The sequence below is a fragment of the Vicugna pacos genome, unplaced genomic scaffold, assembly GCF_048564905.1.
Source record: "Vicugna pacos unplaced genomic scaffold, VicPac4 scaffold_118, whole genome shotgun sequence".
In the NCBI taxonomy this organism is placed as follows: domain Eukaryota; kingdom Metazoa; phylum Chordata; class Mammalia; order Artiodactyla; family Camelidae; genus Vicugna; species Vicugna pacos.
Genome location: NW_027328798.1, coordinates 18187 through 34112, shown reverse-complemented (window position 1 = coordinate 34112; position 15926 = coordinate 18187).

Sequence of the window (15926 nt, the reverse complement as noted above, 5' to 3'; positions counted from 1 at the left end):
CAAGCTCCAACTCGGTTTTACAGTTAAAACGGCAGGCACTTCAAACAGGCACTACGAAACAGACTGAGAAATCAGAGTAAGGGTTTCTCCTGCAACCCGTTCTCTTTGTGCTGGATGAACGAACGTCTCTCCACATGCTCAGTTCTGAGAGATAGTTCTGAGAGATAAGTGTGTGTGAAAGCCGTCCTTCACCTAGCTTGAAGGAAACACAAAATTTCTTTCAGTTGCAAACTCCACTCCATAAATATATATGGGGACGTTCAAACCCCAACTCGGCTTTACAGTGAAAACGGCAGGCAGTTCAAACCGGCACTAGGAAACAGACTGAGAAATCAGAGAAAGGGTTTATCCTGCAACCCATTCCCTTTGTGCTGGATGAAAGAACGTCTCTCCACATGCTCAGTTCTGAGAGATAAGTGTGTGTGAAAGCCGTCCTTCACCTAGCTTGTAGGGAACACAAAGTTTCTTTTCAGTTGCCAACACCACTCCATACATATATATGGGGAGGTACAAGCTCGAACTCGGTTTTACAGTGAAAACGGCAGGCACTTCAAACCGGCACTAGGAAACAGACTGAGAAACCAGAGTAAGGGTTTCTCCTGCAACCCGTTCCCTTTGTGCTGGATGAACGAACGTCTCTCCACATGCTCAGTTCTGAGAGATAGTTCTGAGAGATAAGTGTGTGTGAAAGCCGTCCTTCACCTAGCTTGAAGGGAACACAAAATTTCTTTCATTTGCAAACTCCACTCCATAAATATATATGGGGACGTTCAAACCCCAACTCGGCTTTACAGTGAAAACGGCAGGCACTTCAAACCGGCACTAGGAAACAGACTGAGAAATCAGAGAAAGGGTTTATCCTGCAACCCATTCCCTTTGTGCTGGATGAAAGAACGTCTCTCCACATGCTCAGTTCTGAGAGATAATTGTGTGTGAAAGCCGTCCTTCACCTAGCTTGTAGGGAACACAAAGTTTCTTTTCAGTTGCCAACACCACTCCATACATATATATGGGGAGGTACAAGCTCCAACTCGGTTTTACAGTGAAAACGGCAGGCACTTCAAACCGGCACTAGGAAACAGACTGAGAAACCAGAGTAAGGGTTTCTCCTGCAACCCGTTCCCTTTGTGCTGGATGAACGAACGTCTCTCCACATGCTCAGTTCTGAGAGATAAGTGTGTGTGAAACCGTCCTTCACCTAGCTTGAAGGGAACACAAAGTTTCTTTTCACTTGCCAACTCCACTCCATACATATATATGGGGAGGTACAAGCTCCAACTCGGTTTTACAGTGAAAACGGCAGGCACTTCAAACCGGCACTAGGAAACAGACTGAGAAACCAGAGTAAGGGTTTATCCTGCAACCCGTTCCCTTTGTGCTGGATGAACGAACGTCTCTCAACATGCTCAGTTCTGAGAGATAAGTGTGTGTGAAAGCCGTCCTTCACCTAGCTTGAAGGGAACACAAAGTTTCTTTTCAGTTGCCAACTCCACTCCTTACATATATATGGGGAGGTACAAGCTCCAACTCGTCTTTATAGTGAAAACGGCAGGCACTTCAAACCGGCACTAGGAAACAAACTGAGAAACCAGAGTAAGGGTTTCTCCTGCAACCCGTTCCCTTTGTGCAGGATGAACGAACGTCTCTCCACATGCTCAGTTATGAGAGATAAGTGTGTGTGAAAGCCGTCCTTCACCTAGCTTGAAGGGGACACAAAGTTTCTTTTCAGTAGCAAATTCCACTCCATACATATATATGGGCAGGTACAAGCTCCAACTCTTTTTTACAGTGAAAACGGCAGGCACTTCAAACCGGCACTAGGAAACAGACTGAGAAACCAGAGTAAGGGTTTCTCCTGCAACCCGTTCCCTTTGTGCTGGATGAACGAACGTCTCTCCACATGCTCAGTTCTGAGAGTTAAGTGTGTGTGAAAGCCGTCCTTCAACTAGCTTGAAGGGAACACAAAGTTTCTTTTCAGTTGCCAACTCCACTCCATACATATATATGGGGAGGTACAAGCTCCAACTCGGTTTTACAGTGAAAACGGCAGGCACTTCAAACCGGCACTAGGAAACAGACTGAGAAACCAGAGTAAGGGTTTCTCCTGCAAACCGTTCTCTTTGTGCTGGATGAACGAACGTCTCTCCACATGCTCAGTTCTGAGAGATAGTTCTGAGAGATAAGTGTGTGTGAAAGCCGTCCTTCACCTAGCTTGAAGGGAACACAAAGTTTCTTTTCACTTGCCAACTCCACTCCATACATATATATGGGGAGGTACAAGCTCAAACTCGGTTTTACAGTGAAAACGGCAGGCACTTCAAACCGGCACTAGGAAACAGACTGAGAAACCAGAGTAAGGGTTTCTCCTGCAACCCGTTCCCTTTGTGCTGGATGAACGAACGTCTCTCAACATGCTCAGTTCTGAGAGATAAGTGTGTGTGAAAGCCGTCCTTCACCTAGCTTGAAGGGAACACAAAGTTTCTTTTCAGTTGCCAACTCCACTCCATACATATATATGGGGAGGTACAAGCTCCAACTCGTCTTTATAGTGAAAACGGCAGGCACTTCAAACCGGCACTAGGAAACAAACTGAGAAACCAGAGTAAGGGTTTCTCCTGCAACCCGTTCCCTTTGTGCTGGATGAACGAACGTCTCTCCACATGCTCAGTTATGAGAGATAAGTGTGTGTGTAAGCCGTCCTTCACCTAGCTTGAAGGGGACACAAAGTTTCTTTTCAGTTGCAAATTCCACTCCATACATATATATGGGCAGGTACAAGCTCCAACTCTTTTTTACAGTGAAAACGGCAGGCACTTCAAACCGGCACTAGGAAACAGACTGAGAAACCAGAGTAAGGGTTTCTCCTGCAACCCGTTCCCTTTGTGCTGGATGAACGAACGTCTCTCCACATGCTCAGTTATGAGAGATAAGTGTGTGTGAAAGCCGTCCTTCACCTAGCTTGAAGGGGACACAAAGTTTCTTTTCAGTTGCAAATTCCACTCCATACATATATATGGGCAGGTACAAGCTCCAACTCTTTTTTACAGTGAAAACGGCAGGCACTTCAAACCGGCACTAGGAAACAGACTGAGAAACCAGAGTAAGGGTTTCTCCTGCAACCCGTTCCATTTGTGCTGGATAAACGAACGTCTCTCCACATGCTCAGTTCTGAGAGATATGTGTGTGTGAAAGCCGTCCTTCACCTAGCTTGAAGGGAACACAAAGTTTCTTTTCAGTTGCCAAATCCACTCCATACATTTATATGGGGAGGTACAAGCTCCAACTCGGTTTTACAGTGAAAACGGCAGGCACTTCAAACCGGCACTACGAAACAGACTGAGAAACCAGAGTAAGGGTTTCTCCTGCAACCCGTTCCCTTTGTGCTGGATGAACGAAAGTCTCTCCACATGCTCAGTTGTGAGAGATAAGTGTGTGTGAAAGCCGTCCTTCACATAGCTTGAAGGGAACACAAAGTTTCTTTTCACTTGCCAACTCCACTCCATACATATATATGGGGAGGTACAAGCTCCAACTCGGCTTTATAGTGAAAACGGCAAGCACTTCAAACCGGCACTAGGAAACAGACTGAGAAACCAGAGTAAGGGTTTCTCCTGCAACCCGTTCCCTTTGTGCTGGATGAACGAACGTCTCTTCACATCCTCAGTTCTGAGAGATAAGTATGTGTGAAAGCCGTCCTTCACCTAGCTTGAAGGGAACCCAAAGTTTCTTTTCAGTTGCAAACTCCACTCCATACATATATATGGGGAGGTACAAGCTCCAAATCGGCTTTACAGTGAAAACGGCAGGCACTTCAAACCGGCACTAGGAAACAGACTGAGAAACCAGAGTAAGGGTTTCTCCTGCAACCCGTTCCCTTTGTGCTGGATGAACGAACGTCTCTCCACATGCTCAGTTCTGAGAGATAAGTGTGTGTGAAAGCCGTCCTTCACATAGCTTGAAGGGAACACAAAGTTTCTTTTCAGTTGCCAACTCCACTCCATTCATATATATGGGAGGTACAAGCTCCAACTCGGATTTACAGTGAAAACGTCAGGCACTTCAAACCGGCATTAGGAATCAGACTGAGAAACCAGAGTCAGGGTTTCTCCTGCAAACCGTTCCCTTTGTGCTGGATGAACGAACGTCTCTCCACATGCTCAGTTCTGAGAGATAAGTGTGTGTGAAAGCCGTCCTTCACCTAGCTTGAAGGGAACACAAAGTTTCTTTCAGTTGCAAACTCCACTCCATAAATATATATGGGGACGTTCAAACCCCAACTCGGCTTTACAGTGAAAACGGCAGGCACTTCAAACCGGCACTAGGAAACAGACTGAGAAACCAGAGTAAGGGTTTCTCCTGCAACCCGTTCCCTTTGTGCTGGATGAACGAACGTCTCTCCACATGCTCAGTTCTGAGAGATAAGTGTGTGTGAAAGCCGTCCTTCACCTAGCTTGAAGGGAACACAAAGTTTCTTTTCAGTTGCCAACTCCACTCCACACATATATATGGGGAGGAACAAGCTCCAACTCGGTTTTACAGTGAAAACGGCAGGCACTTCAAACCGGCACTAGGAAACAGACTGAGAAACCAGAGTAAGGGTTTCTCCTGCAACCAGTTCCCTTTGTGCTGGATGAACGAAAGTCTCTCCACATGCTCAGTTCTGAGAGATAAGTGTGTGTGAAAGCCGTCCTTCACCTAGCTTGAAGGGAACACAAAGGTTCTTTTCAGATGCCAACCCCAATCCATACATATATATGGGCTGGTACAAGCTCCAACTCGGCTTTACAGTGAAAACGGCAGGCACTTCAAACCGGCACTAGGAAACAGACTGAGAAACCAGAGTAAGGGTTTCTCCTGCAACCCGTTCCCTTTGTGCTGGATGAACGAAAGTCTCTCCACATGCTCAGTTCTGAGAGATAAGTGTGTGTGAAAGCCGTCCTTCACCTAGCTTGAAGGGAACACAAAGTTTCTTTTCAGTTGCAAACTCCACTCCATACATATATATGGGGAGGTACAAGCTCCAACTCGGCTTTACAGTGAAAACGGCAGGCACTTCAAACCGGCACTAGGAAACAGACTGAGAAACCAGAGTAAGGGTTTCTCCTGCAACCCGTTCCCTTTGTGCTGGATGAACGAACGTCTCTCCACATGCTCAGTTCGAAGAGATAGGTGTGTGTGAAAGCCGTCCTTCACCTAGCTTGAAGGGAACACAAAGTTTCTTTTCACTTGCCAACACCACTCCATACATATATATGGGGAGGTACAAGCTCCAACTCGGTTTTACAGTGAAAACGGCAGGCACTTCAAACCGGCACTAGGAAACAGACTGAGAAACCAGAGTAAGGGTTTCTCCTGCAACCCGTTCCCTTTGTGCTGGATGAACGAACGTCTCTCAACATGCTCAGTTCTGAGAGATAAGTGTGTGTGAAAGCCGTCCTTCATCTAGCTTGAAGGGAACACAAAGGTTCTTTTCAGTTGCAAACTCCACTCCATACATATATATGGGAAGGTACAATCTCCAACTCGGCTTTACAGTGAAAACGGCAGGCACTTCAAACCGGCACTAGGAAACAGACTGAGAAACCAGAGTATGGGTTTCTCCTGCAACCCGTTCCCTTTGTGCTGGATGAACGAACGTCTCTCCACATGCTCAGTTCTGAGAGATAAGTGTGTGTGAAAGCCGTCCTTCACCTAGCTTGAAGGGAACACAAAGTTTGTTTTCAGTTGCAAACTCCACTCCATACATATATATGGGGAGGTACAAGCTCCAACTCGGTTTTACAGTGAAAACGGCAGGCACTTCAAACCGGCACTAGGAAACAGACTGAGAAACCAGAGTAAGGGTTTCTCCTGCAACCCGTTCCCTTTGTGCTGGATGAACGAACGTCTCTCCACATGCTCAGTTCTGAGAGATAAGTGTGTGTGAAAGCCGTCCTTCATCTAGCTTGAAGGGAACACAAAGTTTCTTTTCAGTTGCAAACTCCACTCCATACATATATATGGGGAGGTACAATCTCCAACTCGGCTTTACAGTGAAAACGGCAGGCACTTCAAACCGGCACTAGGAAACAGACTGAGAAACCAGAGTATGGGTTTCTCCTGCAACACGTTCCCTTTGTGCTGGATGAATGAACGTCTCTCCACATGCTCAGTTCTGAGAGAAATGTGTGTGTGAAAGCCGTCCTTCACCTAGCTTGAAGGGAACACAAAGTTTGATTTCAGTTGCCAACTCTACTCCATACATATATATGGGGAGGTACAAGCTCCAACTCGGCTTTACAGTGAAAACGGCAGGCACTTCAAGTCGGCACTAGGAAACAGACTGAGAAAACAGAGTAAGGGATTCTCCTGCAACCCGTTCCCTTTGTGCTGGATGAACGAACGTCTCTGCACATGCTCAGTTCTGAGAGATAAATGTGTGTGAAAGCCGTACTTCACCTAGCTTGAAGGTAACACAAAGTTTCTTTTCAGTTGCCAACTCCACTCCATACATATATATGGGGAGGTACAAGCTCCAACTCGGTTTTACAGTGAAAACGACAGGCACTTCAAACAGACACTAGGAAACAGACTGAGAAACCAGAGTAAGGGTTTCTCCTGCAACCCGTTCCCTTTGTGCTGGATGAACGAACGTCTCTCCACATGCTCAGTTCTGAGAGATAAGTGTGTGTGAAAGCCGTCCTTCACCTAGCTTGAAGGGAACACAAAGTTTCTTTTCAGTTGCCAAATCCACTCCATACATATATATGGGTAGGTACAAGCTCCAACTCGGCTTTACAGTGAAAACGGCAGGCAATTCAAACCGGCACTAGGAAACAGACTGAGAAACCAGAGTAAGGGTTTCTCCTGCAACCCGTTCCCTTTGTGCTGGATGAACGAACGTCTCTCCACATGCTCAGTTCTGAGAGATAAGTGTGTGTGAAAGCCGTCCTTCACCTAGCTTGAAGGGAACACAAACTTTGTTTTCAGTTGCAAACTCCACTCCATACATATATATGGGGTGGTACAAGCTCCAACTCGGCTTTACAGTGAAAACGGCAGGCACTTCAAACCGGCACTAGGAAACAGACTGAGAAACCAGAGTAAGGGTTTCTCCTGTAACCCGTTCCCTTTGTGCTGGATGAACGAACGTCTCTCCACATGCTCAGTTCTGAGAGATAAGTGTGTGTGAAAGCCGTCCTTCACCTAGCTTGAAGGGAACACAAAGTTTCTGTTCAGTTGCAAACTCCACTCCATACATATATATGGGGAGGTACAAGCTCCAACTCGGCTTTACAGTGAAAACGGCAGGCACTTCCAACCGGCACTAGGAAAGAGACTGAGAAACCAGAGTAAGGGTTTCTCCTGCAACCCGTTCCCTTTGTGCTGGATGAACGAACGTCTCTCCACATGCTCAGTTCTGAGACATAAGTGTGTGTAAAAGCCGTCCTTCACCTAGCTTGAAGGGAACACAAAGTTTCTTTTCAGTTGCCAACTCCACTCCATACAGATATATGGGGAGGTACAAGCTCCAACTCGGTTTTACAGTGAAAACGGCATGCACTTCAAACCGGCAGTAGGAAACAGACTGAGAAACCAGAGTAAGGGTTTCTCCTGCAACCCGTTCCCTTTGTGCTGGATGAACGAACGTCTCTCCACATGCTCAGTTCTGAGAGATGTGTGTGTGTTAAAGCCGTCCTTCACCTAGCTTGAAGGGAACACAAAGTTTCTTTTCAGTTGCCAAATCCACTCCATACATATATATGGGGAGGTACAAGCTCCAACTCGGTTTTACAGTGAAAACGGCAGGCACTTCAAACAGGCACTAGGAAACAGACTGAGAAACCAGAGTAAGGGTTTCTCCTGGAACCCGTTCCCTTTGTGCTGGATGAACGAACGTCTCTCCACATGCTCAGTTCTGAGAGATAAGTGTGTGTGAAAGCCGTCCTTCACCTAGCTTGAAGGGAACACAAAGTTTCTTTTCAGTTGCAAACTCCACTCCATACATATATATGGGGAGGTACAAGCTCCAACTCTGTTTTACAGTGAAAACGGCAGGCACTTCAAACCGGCACTAGGAAACAGACTGAGAAACCAGAGTAAGGGTTTCTCCTGCAACCCGTTCCCTTTTTGCTGGATGAATGAACGTCTCTCCACATGCTCAGTTCTGAGAGATAAGTGTGTGTGAAAGCCGTCCTTCACCTAGCTTGAAGGGAACACAAAGTTTTTTTTCAGTTGCAAACTCCACTCCATACATATATATGGGGAGGTACAAGCTCCAACTCGGCTTTACAGTGAAAACGGCAGGCACTTCAAACCGGCACTTGGAAACAGACTGAGAAACCAGAGTAAGGGTTTCTCCTGCAACCCGTTCCCTTTGTGCTGGATGAACGAACGTCTCTCCACATGCTCAGTTCTGAGAGATAAGTGTGTGTGAAAGCCGTCCTTCACCCAGCTTGAAGGGAACACAAAGTTTCTTTTCAGTTGCCAACTCCACTCCATACATATATATGGGGAGGTACAAGCTCCAACTCGGTTTTACAGTGAAAACGGCAGGCACTTCAAACCGGCACTAGGAAACAGACTGAGAAACCAGAGTAAGGGATTCTCCTGCAACCCGTTCCCTTTGTGCTGGATGAACGAACGTCTCTCCACATGCTCAGTTCTGAGAGATAAGTGTGTGTTAAAGCCGTCCTTAACCTAGCTTGAAGGGAACACAAAGTTTCTTTTCAGATGCCAACCCCACTCCATACATATATATGGGCTGGTACAAGCTCCACCTCGGCTTTACAGTGAAAACGTCAGGCACTTCAAACTGGCACTAGGAAACAGACTGAGAAACCAGAGTAAGGGTTTCTCCTGCAACCCGTTCCCTTTGTGCTGGATGAACGAACGTCTCTCCACATGCTCAGTTCTGAGAGATAAGTGTGTGTGAAAGCCGTCTTTCACCTAGCTTGAAGGGAACACAAAGTTTCTTTTCAGTTGCCAACTCCACTCCATACATATATATGGGGAGGTACAAGCTCCAACTCGGTTTTACAGTGAAAACGGCAGGCACTTCAAACAGGCACTAGGAAACAGACTGAGAAACCAGAGTAAGGGTTTCTCCTGGAACCCGTTCCCTTTGTGCTGGATGAACGAACGTCTCTCCACATGCTCAGTTCTGAGAGATAAGTGTGTGTGAAAGCCGTCCTTCACCTAGCTTGAAGGGAACACAAAGTTTCTTTTCAGTTGCAAACTCCACTCCATACATATATATGGGCAGGTACAAGCTCCAACTCGGTTTTACAGTGAAAACGGCAGGCACTTCAAACCGGCACTAGGAAACAGACTGAGAAACCAGAGTAAGGGTTTCTCCTGCAACCCGTTCCCTTTGTGCTGGATGAACGAACGTCTCTCCACATGCTCAGTTCTGAGAGATAAGTGTGTGTGAAAGCCGTCCTTCACCTAGCTTGAAGGGAACACAAAGTTTCTTTTCAGTTGCCAACTCCACTCCATACATATATATGGGGAGGTACAAGCTCCAACTCGGTTTTACAGTGAAAACGGCAGGCACTTCAAACCGGCACTAGGAAACAGACTGAGAAACCAGAGTAAGGGTTTCTCCTGCAACCCGTTCCCTTTGTGCTGGATGAATGAACGTCTCTCCACATGTTAAGTTCTGAGAGATAAGTGTGTGTGAAAGCCGTCCTTCACCTAGCTTGAAGGGAACACAAAGTTTCTTTTCAGTTGCAAACTCCACTCCATACATATATATGGGGAGGTACAAGCTCCAAATCGGCTTTACAATGAAAACGGCAGGCACTTCAAACCGGCACTAGGAAACAGACTGAGAAACCAGAGTAAGAGATTCTCCTGCAACCCGTTCCCTTTGTGCTGGATGAACGAACGTCTCTCCACATGCTCAGTTCTGAGAGATAAGTGTGTGTGAAAGCCGTCCTTCACCTAGCTTGAAGGGAACACAAAGTTTCTTTTCAGTTGAAAACTCCACTCCATACATATATATGGGGAGGTACAAGCTCCAACTCGGCTTTACAGTGAAAACGGCTGGCACTTCAAACCGGCACTAGGAAACAGACTGAGAAACCAGAGTAAGGGTTTCTCCTGCAACCCTTTCCCTTTGTGCTGGATGAACGAACGTCTCTCCACATGCTCAGTTCTGAGAGATAAGTGTGTGTGAAAGCCGTCCTTCACCTAGCTTGAAGGGAACACAAAGTTTCTTTTCAGTTGCCAACTCAACTCCACACATATATATGGGGAGGTACAAGCTCCAACTCGGTTTTACAGTGAAAACGGCAGGCACTTCAAACCGGCACTAGGAAACAGACTGAGAAACCAGAGTAAGGGATTCTCCTGTAACCCGTTCCCTTTGTGCTGGATGAACGAACGTCTCTCCACATGCTCAGTTCTGAGAGATAAGTGTGTGTGAAAGCCGTCCTTCACCTAGCTTGAAGGGAACACAAAGTTTCTTTTCAGATGCCAACCCCACTCCATACATATATATGGGCTGGTACAAGCTCCAACTCGGCTTTACAGTGAAAACGGCAGGCACTTCAAACCGGCACTAGGAAACAGACTGAGAAACCAAAGTAAGGGTTTCTCCTGCAACCCGTTCCCTTTGTGCTGGATGAACGAACGTCTCTCCACATGCTCAGTTCTGAGAGATAAGTGTGTGTGAAAGCCGTCCTTCACCTAGCTTGAAGGGAACACAAAGTTTGTTTTCAGTTGACAACTCCACTCCATACATATATATGGGGAGGTACAACCTCCAACTCGGTATTACAGTGAAAACGGCAGGCACTTCAAACAGGCACTAGGAAACAGACTGAGAAACCAGAGAAAGGGTTTCTCCTGGAACCCGTTCCCTTTGTGCTGGATGAACGATCGTCTCTCCACATGCTCAGTTCTGAGAGATAAGTGTGTGTGAAAGCCGTCCTTCACCTAGCTTGAAGGGAACACAAAGTTTGTTTTCAGTTGCAAACACCACTCCATACATATATATGGGGAGGTACAAGCTCCAACACGGCTTTACAGTGAAAACGTCAGGCACTTCAAACCGGCACTAGGAAACAGACTGAGAAACCAGGGTAAGGGTTTCTCCTGCCACCCGTTCCCTTTGTGCTGGATAAACGAACGTCTCTCCACATGCTCAGTTCTGAGAGATAAGTGTGTGTGAAAGCCGTCCTTCACCTAGCTTGAAGGGAACACAAAGTTTCTTTTCAGTTGCAAACTCCACTCCATACATATATATGGGGAGGTACAAGCTCCAAATCGGCTTTACAGTGAAAACGGCAGGCACTTCAAACCGGCACTAGGAAACAGACTGAGAAACCAGAGTAAGGGTTTCTCCTGCAACCCGTTCCCTTTGTGCTGGATGAACGAACGTCTCTCCACATGCTCAGTTCTGAGAGATAAGTGTGTGTGAAAGCCGTCCTTCACCTAGCTTGAAGGGAACACAAGGTTTCTTTTCAGTTGCCAACTCCACTCCATACATATATATGGGGAGGTACAAGCTCCAACTCGGTTTTACAGTGAAAACGGCAGGCACTTCAAACCGGCACTAGGAAACAGACTGAGAAACCAGAGTAAGGGTTTCTCCTGCAACCCGTTCCCTTTATGCTGGATGAACGAACGTCTCTCAACATGCTCAGTTCTGAGAGATAAGTGTGTGTGAAAGCCGTCCTTCACCTAGCTTGAAGGGAACACAAAGTTTGTTTTCAGTTGCCAACTCCACTCCATACATATATATGGGGAGGTACAAGCTCCAACTAGGTATTACAGTGAAAACGGCAGGCACTTCAAACAGGCACTAGGAAACAGACTGAGAAACCAGAGAAAGGGTTTCTCCTGGAAACCGTTCCCTTTGTGCTGGATGAACGAACGTCTCTCCACATGCTCAGTTCTGAGAGATAAGTGTGTGTGAAAGCCGTCCTTCACCTAGCTTGAAGGGAACACAAAGTTTGTTTTCAGTTGCAAACTCCACTCCATACATATATATGGGGATGTACAAGATCCAACTCGGCTTTACAGTGAAAACGTCAGGCACTTCAAACCGGCACTAGGAAACAGACTGAGAAACCAGAGTAAGGGTTTCTCCTGCAACCCGTTCCCTTTGTGCTGGATGAACGAACGTCTCTCCACATGCTCAGTTCTGAGAGATAAGTGTGTGTGAAAGCCGTCCTTCACCTAGCTTGAAGGGAACACAAAGTTTCTTTTCAGTTGCCAACTCCACTCCATACATATATATGGGGAGGTACAAGCTCCAAATCGGCTTTACAGTGAAAACGGCAGGCACTTCAAACCGGCACTAGGAAACAGACTGAGAAACCAGAGTAAGGGTTTCTCCTGCAACCCGTTCCCTTTGTGCTGGATGAACGAACGTCTCTCCACATGCTCAGTTCTGAGAGATAAGTGTGTGTGAAAGCCGTCCTTCACCTTGCTTGAAGGGAACACAAAGTTTGTTTTAAGTTGCAAACTCCACTCCATACATATATATGGGGAGGTACAAGCTCCAACTCGGTTTTACAGTGAAAAGGGAAGGCACTTCAAACCGGCACTAGGAAACAGACTGAGAAACCAGAGTAAGGGTTTCTCCTGCAACCCGTTCCCTTTGTGCTGGATGAATGAACGTCTCTCCACATGCTCAGTTCTGAGAGATAAGTGTGTGTGAAAGCCGTCCTTCACCTAGCTTGAAGGGAACACAAAGTTTCTTTTCAGTTGCAAACTCCACTCCATACATATATATGGGGAGGTACAAGCTCCAACTCGGCTTTACAGTGAAAACGGCAGGCACTTCAAACCGGCACTAGGAAACAGACTGAGAAACCAGAGTAAGGGTTTCTCCTGCAACCCGTTCCCTTTGTGCTGGATGAACGAACGTCTCTCCACATGCTCAGTTCTGAGAGATAAGTGTGTGTGAATGCCGTCCTTCACCTAGTTTGAAGGGAACACAAAGTTTCTTTTCAGATGCCAACCCCACTCCATACATATATATGGGCTGGTACAAGCTCCAACTCGGCTTTACAGTGAAAACGGCAGGCACTTCAAACCGGCACTAGGAAACAGACTGAGAAACCAGAGTAAGGGTTTCCCCTGCAACCCGTTCCCTTTGTGCTGGATGAACGAACGTCTCTCCACATGCTCGGTTCTGAGAGAAAAGTGTGTGTGAAAGCCGTCCTTCACCTAGCTTGAAGGGAACACAAAGTTTCTTTTCAGTTGCCAACTCCAATCCATAAATATATATGGGGAGGTACAATCTCCAACTCGATTTTACAGTGAAAACGGCAGGCACTTCAAACCGGAACTAGGAAACAGACTGAGAAACCAGAGTAAGGGTTTCTCCTGCAACCCGTTCCCTTTGTGCTGGATGAACGAACGTCTCTCCACATGCTCAGTTCTGAGAGATAAGTGTGTGTGAAAGCCGCCCTTCACCTAGCTTGAAGGGAACACAAAGTTTGTTTTCAGTTGCAAACTCCACTCCATACATATATATGGGGAGGTACAAGCTCCAACTCGGCTATACACTGAAAACGGCAGGCACTTCAAACCGGCACTAGGAAACAGACTGAGAAACCAGAGTAAGGGTTTCTCCTGCAACCCGTTCCCTTTGTGCTGGATGAACGAACGTCTCTCCACATGCTCAGTTCTGAGAGATAAGTGTGTGTGAAAGCCGTCCTTCACCTAGCTTGAAGGGAACAAAAAGTTTCTTTTCAGTTGCAAACTCCACTCCATACATATATATGGGGAGGTACAAGCTCCAACTCGGCTTTACAGAGAAAACGGCAGGCACTTCAAACCGGCACTAGGAAACAGACTGAGAAACCAGAGTAAGGGTTTCTCCTGCAACCCGTTCCCTTTGTGCTGGATGAACGAACGTCTCTCCACATGCTCAGTTCTGAGAGATATATGTGTGTGAAAGCCGTCCTTCACCTAGCTTGAAGGGAACACAAAGTTTCTTTTCAGTTGCCAACTCCACTCCATACATATATATGGGGAGGTACAAGCTCCAACTCGGTTTTACAGTGAAAACGGCAGGCACTTCAAACCGGCACTAGGAAACAGACTGAGAAACCAGAGTAAGGGTTTCTCCTGCAACCCGTTCCCTTTGTGCTGGATGAACGAACGTCTCTCCACATGCTCAGTTCTGAGAGATAAATGTGTGTGAAAGCCGTCCTTCACCTAGCTTGAAGGGAACACAAAGTTTGTTTTCAGTTGCAAACACCATTCCATACATATATATGGGGAGGTACAAGCTCCAACTCAGCTTTACAGTGAAAATGTCAGGCACTTCAAACCGGTACTAGGAAACAGACTGAGAAACCAGAGTAAGGGTTTCTCCTGCAACCCGTTCCCTTTGTGCTGGATGAACGAACGTCTCTCCACATGCTCAGTTCTGAGAGATAAGTGTGTGTGAAAGCCGTCCTTCACCTAGCTTGAAGGGAACACAAAGTTTCTTTTCAGTTGCAAACTCCACTCCATACATATATATGGGGAGGTACAAGCTCCAATTCGGCTTTACAGTGGAAAAGGCAGGCACTTCAAACCGGCACTAGGAAACAGACTGAGAAACCAGAGTAAGGGTTTCTCCTGCAACCCGTTCCCTTTGTGCTGGATGAACGAACGTCTCTCCACATGCTCAGTTCTGATAGATATATGTGTGTGAAAGCCGTCCTTCACCTAGCTTGAAGGGAACACAAAGTTTCTTTTCAGTTGCCAACTCCACTCCATACATATATATGGGCTGGTACAAGCTCCAACTCGGTTTTACAGTGAAAACGGCAGGCACTTCAAACCGGCACTAGGAAACAGACTGAGAAACCAGAGTAAGGGTTTCTCCTGCAACCCGTTCCCTTTGTGCTGGATGAACGAACGTCTCTCCACATGCTCAGTTCTGAGAGATAAGTGTGTGTGAAAGATGTCCTTCACCTAGCTTGAAGGGAACACAAAGTTTGTTTTCAGTTGCAAACTCCACTCCATACATATATATGGGGAAGTACAAGCTCCAACTCGGCTTTACAGTGGAAACGGCAGGCACTTCAAACCGGCACTAGGAAACAGACTGAGAAACCAGAGTAAGGGTTTCTCCTGCAACCCGTTCCCTTTGTGCTGGATGAATGAACGTCTCTCCACATGCTCAGTTCTGAGAGATAAGTGTGTGTGAATGCCGTCCTTCACCTAGCTTGAAGGGAACACAAAGTTTCTGTTCAGTTGCCAACTCCACTCCATACATATATATGGGGAGGTACAAGCTCCAACTCGGCTTTACAGTGAAAACGGCAGGCACTTCAAACCGGCACTAGGAAACAGACTGAGAAACCAGAGTAAGGGTTTCTCCTGCAACCCGTTCCCTTTGTGCTGGATGAACGATCGTCTCTCCACATGCTCAGTTCTGAGAGATAAGTGTGTGTAAAAGCCGTCCTTCACCTAGCTTGAAGGGAACACAAAGTTTCTTTTCAGTTGCCAACTCCACTCCATACATATATATGGGGAGGTACAAGCTGCAACTCGGTTTTACAGTGAAAACGGCAGGCAATTCAAACCGGCAGTAGGAAGCAGACTGAGAAACCAGAGTAAGGGTTTCTCCTGCAACCCGTTCCCTTTGTGCTGGATGAACGAACGTCTTTCCACATGCTCAGTTCTGAGAGATAAGTGTGTGTGAAACCCGTCCTTCACCTAGCTTGAAGGGAACACAAAGTTTCTTTTCAGTTGCCAAATCCACTCCATACATATATATGGGGAAGTACAAGCTCCAACTCGGCTTTATAGTGAAAACGGCAGGCAATTCAAACCGGCACTAGGAAACAGACTGAGAAACCAGAGTAAGGGTTTCTCCTGCAACCCGTTCCCTTTGTGCTGGATGAACGAACGTCTCTCCACATGCTCAGTCCTGAGAGATAAGTGTGTGTGAAAGCCGTCTTTCACCTAGCTTGAAGGGAACACAAAGTTTG